Source organism: Rhinatrema bivittatum, chromosome 3 (genome assembly GCF_901001135.1).
Source record: "Rhinatrema bivittatum chromosome 3, aRhiBiv1.1, whole genome shotgun sequence".
Lineage (NCBI taxonomy): Eukaryota > Metazoa > Chordata > Amphibia > Gymnophiona > Rhinatrematidae > Rhinatrema > Rhinatrema bivittatum.
The window spans coordinates 82,017,363-82,037,510 of NC_042617.1; the positions used below are offsets into that span (position 1 = coordinate 82,017,363).

At 41.0% G+C, this 20,148-nt stretch overlaps 1 protein-coding gene and 1 long non-coding RNA gene across 4 annotated transcripts in view; one reads left to right on the top strand and one right to left on the bottom strand.

The window, feature by feature from the left end:
• NRXN1 (neurexin 1) overlaps window positions 1-20,148 on the bottom strand; it is a 2,509,029-nt gene that overhangs the window by 2,406,219 nt on the left and 82,662 nt on the right. The window lies entirely within an intron of this gene.
• LOC115086929 lies at window positions 9,184-15,863 on the top strand. The gene is made up of 3 exons (XR_003855371.1): window positions 9,184-13,705; window positions 14,764-14,825; window positions 14,917-15,863. It is a non-coding gene; the product is annotated as an uncharacterized LOC115086929 (long non-coding RNA).

Genomic DNA, 20,148 nt, shown 5'->3' on the forward strand with positions numbered 1-20,148 from the left:
CTGCCCTGGAACATCTGCATAACACCCTTGAAAGGCCCTCTTTCTCTATGTGTACTTTTCCACGCAGCAGCAGAATTACATTTATATTTTGTGGCCTTCTGTAAATTTGCTTTGCCTGCATAAAGGCTATTTGCGTGCGCATATATGCCAATTTTATGTGCACAAACCCTGTTTCTTTGACAATTCACCCCTAGAATTATAGCAACATGCATATGAAAACCTCTATCACATACATTTCATGCATAGACCCCTTCAGTCATCGTAGATGTGTTGGGAGGGAAGTAAAAGCCAGAAATGGTGTTTCACAGCTGCAGTAGGAAACAGAAATTCTATAGCTCCTTCAAGTAAAGAGCACTTAAGAAGTGTAAGTATTATTAATATTTTTATTATTACTCTTTGCAGTCAAGTGCTGTGATACCAAATTTATACTCAATACAGACCCATAATTTTGCTAAATATTCTATGCCAGATGAAACACTGCCATTTCATCTAATTATGCAAATAATGTAACGCCTATCAAATTATGGGATTAGTAGCAGTGTGTTTTTTGTATTTAAAAATTATTCCTTCACAACAGTTTAGAAAATATCCTGCAGATCAAAATACTTTTAAACACTATCATTACAATAGCAGCGGCAAAATCAGGAGTAGTTTAGTTAACTTGTAGAAAACCATCATCCCTTTTTGTAGATGGTTTATAGTTCAGTAGACATTCTTAAATTTGTCCTTTGGAATTCATTTTAATGTGTTCAACTTTTGCAAAACAATGCTTATTTATTATGAACATCATCACCATAGTGGTGCAGCTCAATAAAAGTGTGGATCTTCTATTATTTATATCATCCTCTTTCTTGATGCTTTTCTTCTGTAGTCATATTTTGCATATATTCAGGTGGTTCTTCTATTGGTAGATAAATAACATATCAGCTAGCCATTTTACTGGAAGCCCTGTCCAACAATATCAGAAAGCTGCACGTCATGAAATACACTAAATTTCCAAAGGCATTCCCTTACAACGAGCACAGATTTCCAAAATCTGACTTATAGTCATCTCACACATTAATAGAGATGTGAATCGTGTCCTCGATCGTCTTAACGATCGATTTCGGCTGGGAGGGGGAGGGAATCGTATTGTTGCCGTTTGGGTGTTTAAAGAATCGTGAAAATCGTTCCCGCCGCTGAACGACCTCCTGCAGTCGATCTCCTGCCAGCGCCATTTTCCGTACGGAAAACGATTCGCGGCAGGAGATCGTTTTCCGGACCCCCGCTGGACCCCCAGGGACTTTTGGCCTGCTTGGGAGGGCCTCCTGACCCCCACAAGACTTGCCAAAAGTCCAGCGGGGGTCCGGAACGACCTCCTGCAGTCGAATCGTGTTGGTCTATGGCCGCCGCCATTTTGCGCCGCCATTTTGAAAAATGGCGCCGGCTGAAGACAACACTATTCAATTGCAGGAGGCCGTTCCGGACCGCTGCTGTTCCGGACCGCCGCTGGACCCCCAGGTAATTTAAGGCATTTGGGGGGGGTTCGGGAGGGTGGGGGATTTAATTTAAAGGGTCGAGGGTGGGTTTTAGTGTGCCGGTTTTCCTGCACTCCCCCTTCCCCCGATTTACGATTTTTTGACGATAAATCGGGGGAATTGGTATTGTATCATGGCCCTAACGATTTTTGACGATTTAAAATATATCGGACGATATTTTAAATCGTCAAAAAACGATTCACATCCCTACACATTAATGATACTAAATTATGTGCAGAGACCCCTGGTCTCCACTAGGTGACCCTACATCCCTGCCCTTTAGTTAGACTGCTTGGAGGGAAATACCATCCCTATAACACTTCCTTTAAAGTCTGGCTGAGGTTGTGAGTCCCAGTCCAGAAGCAGGGCTATGAGTGAAAATAGTGGGATTTTGGAGAGTGAGGCACTGATTTGGTTACCTCTGTTTGAAGTAAGCGCCTGCTTGATTTAGCTCACGTTCTGGGAGCAAGATTCTTTGCGGTGCATCCCAAACTGTTGTGATCTCTCTCCAATTTTTTTAAGGAGAATTTTATTGGAAGTTTGAGATTGTTTTTAAATATTTTGACTTGTGAGAACTTGGCTCGCTGAGGTAAGGACATCCCCTGGTCTGGTAACCAGGGGCAGCACAACCTGCTGCATCCCTTTTTACTGACAGAGAAGAGTCGGTGGAGAGTCATCCCCTCAGAGGAATTATGGACTATAAAAAAGGGTTTTTGCCTTTTTGTTGTGAGGAAGTTTTACCAGCCTCCCTCACTCTGCAGGCGGGTTCTAGTCACCCTGTTGGGATTCAACATTTCCCCAGGAGGAGTCTGGAGGGCCAGTAAACAGAGATGAGATCTTTAGAGACCCATTGCTGGATCTCTACTCTTTGGGATACAGAACATAGGCTGAGGTGAAGAACCCGTCTCTCATGAACCTCAGTTAGGATATTTTCCAGGATTATGGGGATCCCCCTCACATCTAGGATTTCCCGGCTCAACTGGGACAGCTTATCTACTCAATCCAGGAGGGGTAAGCCTCATTGCAGGAGCCTGAACAAAGGACACATACTCAGAGAGAGAGAGAACAAAGGAGGTCAGCGTAAGAAACCAGTTGAAAACAAATGTAACTTGGAACATCTTGCTCTCTCCTCGCTTTACTTGGTTCTTTGTATCCCCCCCATTTCCCTGTTTTTTGTAATTTCCATTCTATAGTTTTGCTGTAAACCAATGTGATGTCTCTACTAATATCGGTATAGAAGACTCTTTAAATAAATGAAAAAATAAATAAATAAATAAATAAACAGTGTATCTAATTAAACTTTTATTTGAACACCCACACTGTGTCCTGCCTGTTTTCTGCAGCACCATCACAGCAAGAGTTCATAGTAACACACTTAAAGGAGGGGATTCCCCTATACTTCCTGGGTCTTGAAAGTCATCCTTCCCCCCAATAGAAAAAAGCCTGCCTCTTGGGTAAAGAAGACTGGGGAAAGTGAACATTGGAGACAGCCCTGAGATATAAAGCCTTTTATAGACCCTTAGGATATAGACCATTAAAAAAAAGGGTTATATATGTATTTGGTGATGATATTCTGAATATCCTAGATTATTTATATGTGTGTGTGTGTGTGTGTGTGTATGTAATTCAGGATTTTTGTATTTGAAAGCTCACATTTCAATATATTAGTGACAGAGCTGCTGTTGTTTTTCTAGGTGTGCTTGCATATGTGAAATAGAAGATATGTGTGTGTGTTTAGATATTGATGCTGAGGACATTTTCAGCATACATAAGTTCATATACTCAGAAAGATAAGAACTTTATCAAGAAAATATTTTTTAAAAGTATGGGCCGGATTTTGAAAGGGTTACGCGCACCAGGCCTATTTTCAAAAGGCCCGGCGACACGTGTAAAGCCCCAGGATGCGTGCAAGTCCCAGGCTTTACTAAAGGGGCAGGGCCGCCGGATAGCGCACACACATATACGCCTGCGCAGGTTTTAAAATCTACCCCATGGTTGCATTGTATTTCAGCTCAAAACAAAAGTGACATTTCACAGCTAAATGTTTGTCACATATGTCTTTATTTGATAAACAGTTGATTTTTGTTGCTGCAGCTATGGTTTTTCAGACTGCACTATGAAGACGTCCTCACTCTGAAAGTTTTGTAGGTATATTTATATTCCTCTGGAGGTCCCTCTAGGTATATTTTTGCTATTTTTTCACTTGTTTTATGTATTTTGTTCATGTCATATTATCTTAGGTGCTTCTTTTGTATTAGTTTTAATATTATTTTTATTTACTTTTCAGCTTTGTCCCTCCCAATGAAGCAGTCAGGCAATACATGGCTGTGTCAGGGACCTAGTCATTTTGAAATCTATTTATTAATTGATACCTTCAATACATTTGGATTTCAGTATTTTGTGACTTTATTTCTATACTTTTGATAATGTTGATTATATCTGAAATAAGTTTGAAGCACTAGTTTTTAAATTAAAGGACTCTTGATATCCAAAATAATGTTTTTGTCTACCCTTTTCTCAAACTCTGCATCTTTGGATTTTTGACCTCCAGTATCAGTTTTTGTGATATCTACCCCTGGACTTTTCTGGCTAAAGTTTGTTAATAATAAATCACAATGTATGGTTAAGACTGGTATTTCATTCATACAATCATGTTCCAGCCATCAAATTTTGAAAAGAAGATATCCAAAATTTTTGTAGGACCCTTACTCAGAGTCAATATAATGTACCAGACTCTTCTTGGGGTATCGGGTACGTTTGCTTTGTTTATATCATTTTTATCAATTTTTGTTTATATCATTTTAATCAATTTTTATATATAAAGTCCCAAAACTTAAAACAAGATGGAAACTCCAAAGTTTTTTCAAAACGTAAATGAGCTTAACAGTTCTTTTATCCAGTTGAACTGGTAAACGCAGTCACAGTACAAGTAATAATGATGTCACACATTCAATTGTAATCACAAAATTGTAATACTCATCCAAACTCAATCCCGACACGATCGCGTTTCGGACCACAAAAAAGGGGTCCTGCCTCAGGGGAGTAACTCCTTCACGATTATTCATCAGTGACATCCAATAAAGAATCCATCGATACTCAATTCATGTAACTGACAGCTATTCCTTAGTCCCAAGTTATTTTCGCGGTCTACATTTAAACTCGCACTGCTTAAAGCAAAGGGATCTATTTGCAAAGAGAGCCCTCTTAAAAGCTCTCTTCAATATAGATCTTGGATATCCCCCTCTGGACAAATCTCATAAACAATCCCAATGCTTGTATCCAAAACTCTTCCGTAGTACAACATATCCTACGTAGTCGTAAAAATTGGGATATTGGTAACCCATTCTTCAATCTGGTGGGATGAAAACTTGAATATCGCAGATAGTTATTGCGATCTGTCTCCTTCCGATACAAAGTGGTACTAATGGAACTCGCTTCACGTACCACTAGAATATCCAAAAATGGTACAGATCTTTGATCATACTGGGCCGTAAACTGTAAATGTGAATTTTGGCTATTGAGCCATTGCAGAAATTGTTGAAGCCTTTCTAATGATGATAGCCAAATGAAAAATACATCATCTATGTATCATCTATATAGTAACATATTAGAGAACCAACTAGAGGGAAATAAATGTTGGTCCTCAAAATCTGCAACGTATAGATTAGCAATATCGGGGGCTACTGTAGCCCCACGTCTGAAGATAGAATCTATCATCGAACTTAAAGAAGTTTTTAAACAATACCAGCTTCAGAAATTCAAGAAGAAAATAAGTTGGAACTTTGTGGACGAGGACGCGATTGTAAAATCTGTTTCATCAATGTAAACGCCTCATGTTGGGGAATATTCGTATAAAAAGATGAAATGTCCAAAGTTACCAACCAGCAATCATCCGGAAGATCCGATATTTCCTGTAGTAATCGCAACATGTGCGATGTATCCTGTAGAAATGACGGAGAATCCATAACAAAAGGCTTCAGAAAAAAATCCAAATAAGTAGACAGGGGCTCCAACACTGAACCTCTACCAGCTACAATTGGACGGCCAGTGGCTTAGACTTGTTTTTATGTATTTTAGGCAGGGTATATAGGACCGGATGTACAGGGTATTGCACTTTAAGAGCCCTGGCCTCCCTCGATGTCATAAACCCCTTCTGTACCCCTTCCTCAACCAATGCCTCAATTTGATCTTGTAAGTCCTGAGTCGGATCTTCTGCCAAAAGTTGAAATATACAGGATCCTGTAACTGTCTGTGGATCTCCATTAAATAGTCGGTGACATCCTGAACCACAATAGCTCCGCCTTTATCGGCAGGTTTTACTATTACCTCCTGGTTGTTGGATAACTGCTTAATCGCTCAATATTGACTCTGGGACCAATCTGGAGAAAAACATCTTTTATCCAAAACCTTTTGGTCCTCTAGACTGGAAAGGTCCTTCAATACCAGCTGTATAAATGTAGCAATAGCTGAATCCACCGGTCCTGGGGGGACCCAAGTTGATCGTGGGGTGATAATAGAGCTATCATCCACATCCCTATCAGAAAAAAATAATTTTAATTGTAACCGTATACAAATCGATCCGTGTTTGAAATGGATCGTATCTACAACAGGGAACATATGAGAGACCTTTATCCAATGCAGTGATGGTGGCTGCCAACAAGTCCACCCGAGACAAATTCACCACTGAGGTAGACTCCACCATCAGATCATCCGTCAAAATTGCTGCAGGTTCCGCTGTTGTTGAGCCCTTATTCCCTGGGCTCTTGTTGTAGGACCTTCCCAATCCGGTTGTTTGGACCCTATCTTGCCCCTGTACGGGCGAGAACAGTACGCTCCTCTTGAAGGACCTAAAAAAGGCTGTGTCTGTTTCCTTTTATCATCATCCCCACTGCTGCCACTTGACTCATCAGAACTGTCTTGAAAAGTGACATGAGGACGTTTAGTAGACTCATTTTTCCAAAAGTATATATTATCATTTTTATAGTCATTTTCGGTACTCCGAAACTTCTGTACCTTGAACTGTTTCAACTGATTCCTAAATTGAGAAATAGTTTGTTCCAATTGTTTTATAGATGCTTCCACAATATCCGTATTGTTGGTAGTAGATAAATATGTCTTTATGTCTTCAACTTCCTTACAACACTCATTCACTGAAATGGCTATACGTTTAACAATCAAGACCATCAGGTCTAGGGAACACTTGTTTAGAATGGCAATCCATCGAGCCACAAACTCTTGATTGTCCTGAAACATTAAGGGGCCCTTTTGCATCCTTAGACCCCTTGGTATCATCTGTTGCTTGATGTATTCTACTACAGTTGCTTGATGCAACTCAGCACGAGTCAGCTTCTTTGTAGCCGTTGTCAAATCTGCCCACGTGTTCCCAGTCTCATTCAACTCTCCTGAATCGAACAAAGATGTCTGTTTTGCTATAGCCGCTATTTGTGAATCCGAAAAACTCAAGGTGTTCTTCCATTCCACGTCCAGGGTTGCCCAGTATGATCAAAGATCTATATCTTTTTTGGATATTCTAGTGGTACGTGAAGGGAGTTCCATTAGTACCACTTTGTATCGGAAGGATACAGATCGCAATAACTTTCTGCGATGAATAAGTTTTCATCCCACCAGATGGAAGAATGGGTTACCAATATCCCAATTTTTACGACTATGTAGGATATGTTCTACTACGGAAGAGTTTTGGATACAAGCATCGGGATTGTTTATGAGATTTGTCCAGAGGGGATAGATCCCTTTTGCTTCAATATCAACAATGTCCATTTTCACAACAGCTTACATGCACTCTAAAATATTCTACCCAAATTAATGCAGTAATAAATGCAGTGCATACCCATTGGCACATTTTGGCGCTTCATGATATTTTTCAAACAGGACCAAGATTTGCATTTTTTAGGGGGCAAAATTTACGAGATCTGGTGGTCAGGTCTACCTTCATTTCCACATTGGGACAACCTGTGAGTGGTGGACATCGTACTTGTGGACACTGCAATATGTGTGCTTTATCTTTAACTGGAGACTGTTGGCAGGCTCCTCATTTGGACATTGTAGTGCATTTACAGACCCTGACCACATGTGACTCTGAAGGCGTGATTTACGTTATTCAATGTCCCTGTAGATTGATCTATGTTGGTAGAACAAAGAGACAGATCAGAACAAGATTGATAGAGCATAGGAGTTGCATAAAGACATTGAAGGTTACTGCCCTGTTAGTGCAGCATTGCATCCAACATCAACATATATTCACTGACCTACGTTGGTTGGTTGTGGAAAAGGTACAATTGAGTCATAGGGGTGGAGATACACAATATCGCCTTAGCAGACGGGAACATCATTGGATTTATATGTTGAACTCTATGGATCCTTTTGGTCTGAATGAAAAGATCAACTGGTACTCTCTGATCTGAAAAATATACTGTGGGGTTCTAGTTAACATCAATACCTGTGTGCTGATTGGTTTGGATATTAGAGACGACCTGTTTGGGAACTGAAGAGGTGGGCCAACATCTCTGGCTTTCTGGTTTTTTTGGATTGTTGGATTGTTGGGCTAATGTAGTTATGATTGATTGTTAAGAGTTTGAGCACAGCTTCATATAAGATACCTATACATGTTGGATTTTAAACATAGTTTCTGTGTAAATAAAATAACATCCGTAGAACGATTTGTTTATAAACCCAGGATGATCGGGTTGGACTCTTTGAGGGACGTGCCGTCACTTCTGGGATTTCTGATGTTTGACTTGATTGAAGACTAATGTGGTGAGGAAGCAATGCCAATGTATGACCTGGTTGAAAACTAAAACGACCTGATTGGAAACCCAGGTCACTGTCGTAACTTCTGGTTTTTGGAGTTTAAAGGGTCCAGTTGGTTGCCGTGTTTCTTTAAGCAGTGCGAGTCTAAATGTAGACCGTGAAAATAACTTGGGACTAAGGAATAGCTATCTGTTAACATGAATTGAGTATCGATGGATTCTTTATTGGATGTCACTGATGAATAATCATGAAGGAGTTACTCCCCTGAACCAGGACCCCTTTTTTGGTGGCCGAAAAGTGATCGTGTCGGGATTGAGTTTGGATGAGTATTACAATTTTGTGATTATAATTGAATGTGTGACATCATTATTACTTGTTCTGTGACTGCGTTTACCAGTTCAACTGGCTAAAAAAAACTGTTAAGCTCATTTACGTTTTGAAAAAACTTTGGAGTTTCCATCTTGTTTTAAGTTTTGGGACTTTATATATAAAAATTGATAAAAATGATATAAACAAAAATTGATAAAAATGATATAAACAAAGCAAAGGGACCCAATACCACAAGAAGAGTCTGGTACATTATATTGACTCTATGAGTAAGGGTCCTACAAAAATTGTGGATATTTTCTTTTGAAAATTTGACGACTGGAACATGATTATATGAATGAGATACCAGTCTTAACCATACAATGTGATTTATTGTTTACAACTTTGGTTACTGGAATACACAGATTGTGTTTGAGGGCTTTTTTGGTGTAAAGTTTGTTAATGCCATTATGCTAATTTGTGCTTTGGAGTAATTTTTAACAGAACTTACACACATAAAACATGATTTTAAACAAATGTAGAAACAACCTGGTCTCCACTATGCCTGTCCTGGTAGTAAAGCTAGAAGGATAGACCATGCTTTTCTGCACCTCCCTCTGAAGCTGTCTGTGATGGTTTGATCTCTGTCCCAAAGTGGGGGGTTAGAGAATGTGGTCAATTTGGTTTCGCTTTTGAGGAGTGCGGATCTCTTTTTGGTTTCCTTGTTTGAGTTAGGGCCTACCACCCTAACTTGGCATTTTGTAAAGAGGATATACTTTCCAGTGCCCTCCCTGCCTGTGAGGATCTACAGCCCATTTTGAAAAAGTGACTTGTTAGAATTGATCCATTTTTGGGATTCTTGATTGGTGGTGAACTCTGGTTCAGCCCTGGTGAAGGACATGCCCCAGATCCGGAGGCCAGGTAACTGAAGAACTGTTTGCCCCCGTCTAAGCAAGAGAAGGAGCTGCACTGACAGTGTCACCCCAGAGGTGATTGTTTGATGTTGAACTGATTTTCCCTTTCTGTTGTGAGGAGGTTTAGAACCACCTCTCCTCACACTGGGGCTGGGATGTAATAGTCTGGTTCCTATCATCATCGTCTGACCTTTTCCCAAGGAAGGTCCTTCAGAAGGAGTTCAGAGAGCAGGGGAAAGAGGCAAAATCTTTGGACACCAACAACTGGATCGCTACCCATAGGACACAGAACACAGGACACAGACAGGGGTGAAGAAGACTGGTCTTTTGGACCTCAGGTAGGATTTTTCCAGGAATTGGGGGACCATCCTCACTAATAGGATTTCCAGGTTCTACTGGTATAATTCACTCATTCTAGGAGTGATAAATCATATTGCATGAGCCTGAGACAAAGAATATTTTCTCAGAGAGACATAGTAACCAGTGTAAACCCAGGTGTAAAGTGGACATTTATTTATTCTGAATAATTACAGTAAATTTATTTTGAACACCAAAGATGGTGTCCTGGCTAATCCTTGCAGCAAAGCATCACCTAAAGAAGTTAGACGCACACAATTGAAAGGGATTTCAGTATACCACCTGGGTCTACAAGGACTAGCCTTCCCCCCACAGAAAGGACCTACTCCTTGGGACACTGGGGAAGTGGCACAAGAAGTTAGCCCAAGAAATAGATTATTTTACGGAGCCTCTGGGATACAGCTCACACACTAAAAAAGCATTGTGCATATAAATGGGCTTTTTAAAAATTACTACGATGGCAGTACAAGTAAGTGTACGCACAGAAATGATTTATCATGTACATTTATCAATTAATTTTCAAAGGAGTTATGCACTTAAAATGAGCATACATGAGTCTAAGTAGCTTGTTTTCATCTACATGCTATGTTATAAACTTCAGGGCTGGAAAATGACACTCCAGCCTGGGAACTGGATCTGGCTCTAGCTCGTGGACATCAGCAAGCCATGATGCCGGCCATCATGATTGGTCTGGAGCCAGCATGATGATGCAGCTGGGATGGGCAGAGCTGGTAGGAAATTTAAAATCCACTGGCACCCACAGTACCCTCTCTTCATTGCTGGTTTCTCACCTAGCCCACAGTCCTGCACTGAGTTAGGAAAAATGTTATGTTAAGAAAGATAATATAGATGTGTAATGGTTCTCAGTTACCTCTGATATGCCATGGTGTCTGAGTCTAGTAGTGGTGGGGAGGAAAAGGGGTGGAACATAGTAGTTAGGGGAGGTGCCAATAGATGAGGAGGTTCATGGCTAGGGACATTTCCTTGGCAAGATGACCCGCACTGCAGTTTTGATGGTCATTAGACCTACTAATTGGGCCTTGATGACATTGGCCAGTCCGACTGCAAACAACATGAGGGAGACCACTAGGCCTACTGTGTGATGGCTTAAGTGATATGGCACCTCTGGGACCAGAGGGACACCGTGGATTATTCTAAAGGGTTTATATACCCAATGGATAAAATCAGCTTCCCGCTCCTTATGGAAAAATGTTACATTCGATCAATCATTCTCAGATGACTTGTCGGGCTTTCCTTATAACTTCTTTTTTAGAATTTAACCAGAATGATGTACCTTCTCAAAACCAACAGTCTCGAAGGACCATTCCACAGAAAAGCACTCCTCGCACATTCAGGACCAAATGATCTCATTTGTGATGGATTCCAATGAATCTCTGGAAGTAACCATTGACTTGAACTGTCTAGTGTTTAACCTATCTTCTTGGGCTCTGATTAATAGAGAGGTTCAGGTGCTGCAACATGGCCCCTCTTTTGTCCCCTCTATCAATTATGATCCATTTAATGTACATGTACATTTACAGAGATTCTTCAGATTGATGAAAATAAAATTATTCTTTTCAGTGCATGCATCCACCCCTGACTCCTCGGTCCTGTCACATCAGTCCCAATGAAGCCCACCAGGTCCATCAGATTATTTGGTTTCAGTATTTGAACACCTTGTCTTGCATGACTTCTCATACTATGTCAGTTCCATATAGGTTTTTTTTTCAAGCACATGAAAGAGTGACCATAAGGGCTTTATCCACAGACAACATGATTGGAATAAAGCCTGCTGATCAGGTTGGTAGCATTGTGGTACAAAATCATCTGGATTATGTTGCTGAGATTAACTACCAGTTTTTAGATAGTATGTACTATAAGCTTCTGGACACGGATCCTACCTCTTGCCTGTATAAGGTAATATTTGCCCTTGTACAGTGAGGTGTTGACCAGCACTTCAGCAATTCCAGAGAAGCTGACTTTCTCCTTGAAAATATCATCTCTCCCAATTTCTACACTCTTCCAAAAATCAATGTCCCTTGTGAATCTCCCTGCACATCCATTTGTTGCTGCTATAGGCTCCCTCCTTGAGCCACTCAGTTTGTGGATACCTTTTTCTGTCCCTTTGTCCTCTAAGTCCCACCTATGTGCAGAACTTCAGTCACCTTAATACAATTTTAGAAAAGTTTTCATTTCATTTCCCTCAGACCCTTTTTGGCTGGTAACCATGCATATCACATCCCTTTATTCAAAACTCACTGAAGAGAACGCTAGTGTACTTATTATACCTGAATGTAATCCACTTTGGATACATACATAAATAAATAAAAATAAATAAATATTGCTGTAGTAGGGTCTACCCTAGATGAATGCTCAGATAGTTCACAAATTCCCACTTCATTTCTGGTCTCTTACCCGGCTGGCACTCACAAACATTTTTTCCAATAAATATTACCAGCAGATAAAAGGCACAGCAATGGGGGACACAATGGCCCCCTCCACTGCATGCCTATATGCAACCAAATTGCTATCTAATTGGTTATATAAGTCTCCTTTCTGGCATTCCATTCCTCTATGGCTTCGTTACATCGACAATGTGCTGTTGATTTGGACTGCTACAAATATCCTGTTCATTATGTTTCTGGACTGGCTCAAAACCGTAATCCACACTTTCAATTTGACTTTAACATATACCACTCATAGATTTCATTCCTGGATATTCTAATTTAAATAAAGGAAGGAGTTTTTGAGCCAACTTTATTCCATAAACCCACAGATCGCAATTCCTTACTCCAATACACAAGCCATCATCCCTGCCTATTAAGGGACAACATACAAGTTTGCCAGTTTTTTAGGGTCCGCAGGATTTGTTCTTCTTGCACCAAATATATTTAAAAAGCCCAATTCATGTCCTCTCAGTTTGTGGGCAGAGGTTATCCTCCTCAAGTAATAAAATGGAGCTATAAGAGAACACTTTATACAAATTGAGACCTTTTGTTCCTTCCACTGCCTATAGAATAGTCTGACTGTTTAACTTGTGTCCTTCCATACTCAGGTCATATTCATCAGGTCTGCAGTATTACTAAATGACACTGGCTGGTTCTGACCCCATATCCCATTTTTCAGGGTACCTCAAGCTTTGCATTCTGCAGAGGTAGAAATCTGCAGGATTTATTGATTTCATCAGAGTTGCACCCACCTTGGCGCTCTTCTGACACTTCCCTGCATGGACATGCCCCTTGTGGTCAATGATCTGCATGCACCCATTCTTTATATCTGTCTTCACACACCAGCACACTAGCAAATCATATCCCCGCAAACATAAAACTAACTGCATATCAAAGGGAGTCATCTACATTGTAATGTGTCCCTGCTCTTCTCTGTATGTTGTAAAAACTACTTGAACCCTGAAAACAAGAGTTTTCAAACACCGAGCCTGTCTATTAACAGTTAGGAAAGAAGCTCCCCTGGGAACTCACTGGCAAGACACATTGCATAATATACCTAATTTGTGTTTTTTGTTATCAACCAATTCTCTACCCCCCCCCCCCCCCCTCCCAGCAGAGGAGGTGATTTCTCAGTCATTCTGATTTGTAAAGAGCAGAGATGTATTTTTTAATTACAGTCTTTGATTCGCTTTGGACTGATCGTGAAATTGAATGGCTATCCTTCCTCCTAACTTTAGTGTGTTACTGTATGGGATTGTTTTCACACTTAGGGGGTCATTCTCTAATGCTATCACATGTGAAAAGGAGTGGAGTCGGGGCAGAGTCGGCCCCGGAAGAGAAGGAGTTGGGGCGGCACTGGGGGCCGACGCTGCGGACACATCGCTGGCAGCGAAAGGTAAGATTCCTTATCGCCGCCAGTTTTGCGCTGAATAACTACACTTTTTATGGTGGTGTTATTCAGCGCAAAAGTCAGCAGCGATCGCACCGCGGAGGTGCGATCACTGCCAGCTATCGCAGGACCGTCCCCCACTTCACCCCCCCCCGCCCCCCATTACCACCAGATTTTCTAAGGTCTGTGATCTTAGAGAATCCAGGCCTTAGTGATTGCTTATATTTTTCCCTTCCTAAGCTATGATTGGGTAATCCTCCTAGCTTCTGATTGTTCAGTCCCAGTCACGTGAGCTTTTACCTGATTGGTCAGAGCCCTTTTTGGTAAGTTTTTCAACATTTAATGTTATCCCCGTAGCTTTGGTCTGTAAAATGGCAAGTGTTATAAATGAATGAAAACCATATGTCCTATAAAAATGGCAAATATCCTCTCATTTATGTTCTGGTTTTCTGAATCCTTAAAACTATTTTGTTTTTCTATGAAATCTATAGTTGTTACTAGAGATATGTATCGTACCGGTAATCTTATTGGGATTCGTTTTCGTAAAACTGCAAGAAATTTCATATCTCCCGTGGTTCGGTATTTTCTTTTCGTGGCGAATCGTTTTCGGTTTAGTGCGCACTAATGGGAGTTAGCGTGCACTAATTCCCATTAGTGCGCGCTACTTCCCATTAGCGAGTGCTAATGGGTTTATATTAGCTCCTGCTAACTCCTGTTAGTGCGTGCTAAACCGAAAAAAGATTTTTCCCAAAAATTTGTGGAAAATGCAATTGTTTGTCAGTTTTACCGATCCATGACTAATTTGGAAATATCGTACGAATGTCCTAATTCATCAAAAACAAATGCACATCCCTACTGTTTTTACTTAGTGATACACTCTTTTATATACAGATGTAAAATGCAATAGGAGTAGTGAAAGAAAGGGTCATGTTGTGAAAGATATTTAGTTGCTCCATAAAAATGGTATGTATTATCTAGTATTTTTAGTAATTGCCCTTATACCCCTATAAACTTTGTAGTGGTTGCTGTTCTTTTCTTCTGACACAGCTCTTTTTCTCATACAGATGTTATACCTCTTTCGTCCCTCCTGACGCAACCTCACCAGTGAAACATGGCCCGTGTCGGGGTCTGTACCTTTTTTGAACCTTTTCCTGCTTTTGGTGCTTCTTGAATAAAAACTATATTTGACTGATTTGATGTTTGCTTCCAATATACAGAACAGCAAAAATATTCTTCAGGTTACACATTATTCTGGAACAGTACCACTGATCAAGGCTTGAAGGGAGTGGAAACACGATTTCAAAGAAAACATCTGGGAACTTAGAAAAGATGAATTTGACTCGGCACCCAATTAGATTTCCTTACTCCGGTATCTAATAAATGGCTGTGGCCATTACCTCCAAGTCAGGTGTTTGTTATCATTGATTTATGCTTTTGTTGGAAAAGAGAGGTGGCTGCAAGGGTGTCATGGAGGTCCCAGTTACTCTATGTGAAGGAAAACCAAAGAATGCTTTGCCATGTTGTGGTCAATGTTGTACCTTAATGGACAGCACAGCTGTGATTCAATTAAAAAGAAAACAGATTGCATAAATGAGGTCAGAACTTTTGTGGTTTTCACATATACTGACACCCCCCCCCCCCCCCCCCATGATATTTGTTCATCTGCTTTGCACCTTCCTAAAGCATTGCTGGAATATGATTAATGCCAAAAAAGAGATTTGCTATGTGTGTTTTGCTTATGGAACCAGGCTGCGTAAGTGCTTCACAGGATATTTAAATGATGCAGTGAGACAGTTTAAGTATGGAATGTGTTTTTTACTTCTTGCCCTTAAGATTGTGCTTATGTCACACTGGGAGCATGCTTCATTTGCTTTCTGTGCCCAATTCCATATGTTAATGACATCAGGAGTGACTTTTTATTCCTAAACGGAATAATGAGCCTCATGCATATTGTAATTAAGCTGATACTGAATGACAGAGTGGGGGTAGGCCTAAACCCCGACATAATCAGGGGTTATTTGAGATCGCTGAAATGCACAGGGTCTCTCAGCAACATTTTTAAATTCTGAATATTCATCTGTATTCATCTAGAGTGATGAAGAAAGCTTTGATTGAAATGTTTCCAAGCCTCAAGTGGGGGTGAAATGACCCTTTTGTGATTAAAAAAATCAAAACAAAATACTAAAGACTAGAGTTTTTATTTAAATTGCCTAAGCAAAATGAAAAATGAGGTGGACAAATAAAATCTATGTTAAATTACACTCAGATGGATATTTTCTGCTGTGCATTCAGTATTTTCAATTACTTCTTGATTAAAATCCTTTGGATTAGCCCATTAAAATAAAAATAGTTCACTTCTATGTTATTCATGGTCATGATACTGCAGTTTCCTGTAAATATACAGTAGATATGCAGCATGATCCAGGAGCTAAGAGCAAATAAAGCATTGTCATGTCAGTATACTTTCACTGATGCTAGCGCTTTCTTTGACGGCAACAGAAGAGAAGAGAATGATTCCCTTCAGTTATTGAAAATGCAGCAGGAGTGGATAATGCAAACAAAATTAAGGGAAAAAAAAAGAGGGAAAAAATGGACTGATAATTGCAGTGCTATTTTTCTATTCTAGAGTTATGATTCAGAATACACAAAGCAGGATACAGTAGGTGTAATGCTCAAGGCTATTATTATATGAAAGTTGGGTTCAAAATCCAGCATGGAATATTGAATTAAATATGTTGTAATATTTTCAGTCTACACTCTAGTGGACCTCTGTCTACATTAAAAACCTATTAAATGATTTAGCTACAATTCAATTTAAGACACAGTAGCATAAAGATGTATTCTTTACAGCGTGATATACAAGTCTCACACATAGGCTGGAAATTTTTAAGCAACAGTAGTAATTTTAAGTAGTTTTTAGCTATTTCAAGCTGATTTACTACTGCACAATCTAATCAATAAGAAACTTAAATGTTCTCGAATTCAGATAGAATTTTCTAAAAAGTGACAGGTCCTGGTATTAAAACGAAGTCGTTTTAAGAAGTTAAAGGTTACGCAGTTATTTGTAACTAATACTGTAAACAGTAAATTTTCATAGAACACAAAGTCAGAGAAAATGATTTCCATCTAAAATACTGGATAATTGATTTAACATCCTATCACTAAAATATTAAGAATGTTGCCTTATTCGGGGTATGAGAGATTGAAACTTTATAATGTATTCATATCTGAAAATCTGGATTTAAATCCTATATTAGACAGTGGGGTTTTTTTTGAAAGGTGGGGGGAAGGTGCCAGTGCTCATGTACATGGCCCTCCTTAGGGGGGAGATGGAAAGGAGCAACCATTCAGAGCCCCTCCACCTGCAACTGTTTGAAGAGCTAATGAAATGACAACATTGCAAATATTACAACTGCACTAGAAAAGCAATACACCTCCTACTGGGAAAACAGAACTAGCCAGACTGCTACATAGAGAAACTACACAGTAGCAGAATACCTCATCTTCATAACACAGACAGAACATGGACAGACTCTCACCAAATACAGAATAAGTGATCATAAGTTAGAAATAGAAATGAGCAGACATAAACTGAACTGGAACCCCCAAGAAGCCAGAATCTACATGTACTACAACACTGGAGACATTTAAATCAAAATGTATTTCCTTCTGTTGCACCTTCACATCCCTAAAGTCGACATACTGAAATCACTAAGCGAAAAGGAAATGGTTTATTTTTCTATCTTTGTTGTCTGGACATTTCGGACCCTAACATAATGCTCCTCTCTCACAATAATGATGGGGGCTCAGCAGCTTTAATGTAAGCCCCCTCCCCTCCAACACACACACACACACACAAAGACCCAAACCCCCATCATGCTACTTTGCCCTCTCCATCTCCCTTCTCCCATCCCTGGGATCCTCTCTGTCTCACCTCCCTCCTCCCAGCAGGCAGGCTGAATTCCCTCTCTTTCTCTAGGGGTCCAGCATTGCTCCTCCTCTCTCCCTCGTATCCCTGCCAAACAGATATAATTCTTCCTCAAGTCCCTTCTAAGCACAGAACAGAGGGCACAGGGAGGGGAGGAGCAGAGGTGGCATGTTTTTTTGGAGGGAGACCAAATGGCAATTCAAGCAGGTAGAAAAAATGGTGCCAGTACTCAGCACCCCTGAATAATAGTCCTCGATTGGTGGTTGGTGGTTTCCATATTTTTCCATATCAATAACGATCATAGTGTATAGCACAGGTCAACAGAATTTACAGCTTCCAACTGAGAAAAACACAAAACTGTATATTTTAAAACCTGGCTGTAGAAAAGTAGCCCAGATCTCAGTTCACATAAAAGTACAGTGGGCCCTTGAGTTACAACCAACTTTCCTGGTCCTGAGTTGAGAGAAAAAGAGAAAGAGAGAGAGAGAGAGAACCTAGCCATAATGCTCTCATACTAGGTAGGTATTTATACCCCTATATGAGGCCTACCTAGTTACTCGAGGTGAGGTGTACGGATTAGTGTAGGGATTAGGGGCTACTTTGACATGCAGAGTGTGGCACACAAACAGAACAGTGCACTCTTGTGAAGATTTGATGACCTTTGGAGAGAGGAAACTCACCCAAAGATGAGATTTGTGCAATGTTCTCTCAACCTAGCTTGATGTTAGCCAGGTAGAGAGTCCATCAAGCTAGGATGAGAGAACATTGCACAAACCTAGCTTGATGTTACCCAGGTAGAGAATCAATATGCAGATATCGTAAAGGAACTGGTGGAGGAGGTGAAATTGTTGTTTCTGGTAGGCTAGGCAAATTTTATAACTTTTTGGTGAGTACACTAGGAAATTATTGGTGTTTCTGGTAATTACAGACATTATACAACCAATTTTTATTATAGAAATTGTTAGGTAAGGGATGCTTTTGGGAGGTTTGGAACGCATTATGGGTATTTCCATTATTTCCTATGGAAAAAAATAGTCTTGACTTACAACCACCTTGAGTTACAACCAGCCCTCTGGAACCAATTGAGTTCATAAGTCAAGAGACCACTGTACCTGCATAACCGGGTTTTACCTGCACTTTTATAAGTGCACTAGCAAGACATGTTCCAGGTGAGCAGAATTGAGCCAGGCAAAGGATTTGCATGCATACTTTCTATTTTCAAAATTAGGCACATAGATCTCCACCCTCAGTTACACCTGCTCCTAGAGGGGATCTGTTGGCATGTCAATGGGGGCCACTTGTAAAATTCAAAGCAGATTTGTCTGCAAAAGTCCAATTAGAAAATTCAAACAAAAGTCTGTGGGTACAAACTAATTGCAGGCTTTAGCTCTATGTGGGCTGTTTGAAAATAAGCCTCCCCCCAATCAAACAAAACAATAGGGATGTGAATCGTTTTTTGACGATTTAAAATATCGTCCGATATATTTTAAATCTTCAAAAATCGTTAGAGGCGATATTTAATAGGAATTCCCCCGATTTATCGTCAAAAATCGTAAATCGGGGGAAGGGGGAGGGTGGGAAAACCGGCACATTAAAACATCCCTAAAACCCACCCGACCCTTTAACATAAATCCCCCACCCTCCCGAACCCCCCCCAAAATGTCTTCAATTACCAGGGGTCCAGTGGCGGGGTCCCGTTGTGATCTTCCACTCTCGGGCGTCAGCGCGTTGATAGACAATGGCGCCGGCGCTACCTTTGCCCTGTCATATGACAGGGCCAAGGTGGCGCCGGCGCCATTTTGGTTCCTGTTCCCTGACGTCACGAGCGTAGAAGATCGCTCCCAGACCCCCGCTGGACCCCCAGGGACTTTTGGCCAGCTTGGGGGGGCCTCCTGACCTCCACAAGACTTGCCAAAAGTCCAGCGGGGGTCCGGGAACGACCTCTTGCACTCGACTCGTGTTGCCGTACGGCCGGTGCCATTTTGCTGTACAGCAAAGCAAAATGGCGCCGGCCGTACGGCAACACGATTCGAGTGCAGGAGGTCATTCCTGGAACCCCGCTGGACTTTTGGCAAGTCTTCTGGGGGTCAGGAGGCCCCCCCAAGCTGGCCAAAAGTCCCTGGGGGTCCAGCGGGGGTCCGGGAGCGATCTTCTACGCTCGTGACGTCGGGGAACACGAACCAAAATGGTGCCGGCGCTACCTTTGCCCTGTCATATGACAGGGCAAAGGTAGCGTCGGCGCCATTTTCTATCAACACGCCCGAGAGTGGAAGATCAAAATGGGACCCCCCCACTGGACCCCAGGTAATTTAAGACATTTTGGGGGGGTTCGGGAGGGTGGGGGATTTATTTTAAAGGGTCGGGGTGGGTTTTAGGGATGTTTTAATGTGCCGGTTTTCCCGCCCTCCCCCGATTCACGATTTACACGATATTTAAAAAAACAAAACCGCGATGATCCGATTCCCTCCCCCCCCCCCAGCCAAAATCGATCGTCAAGACGATCGATCACACGATACACATC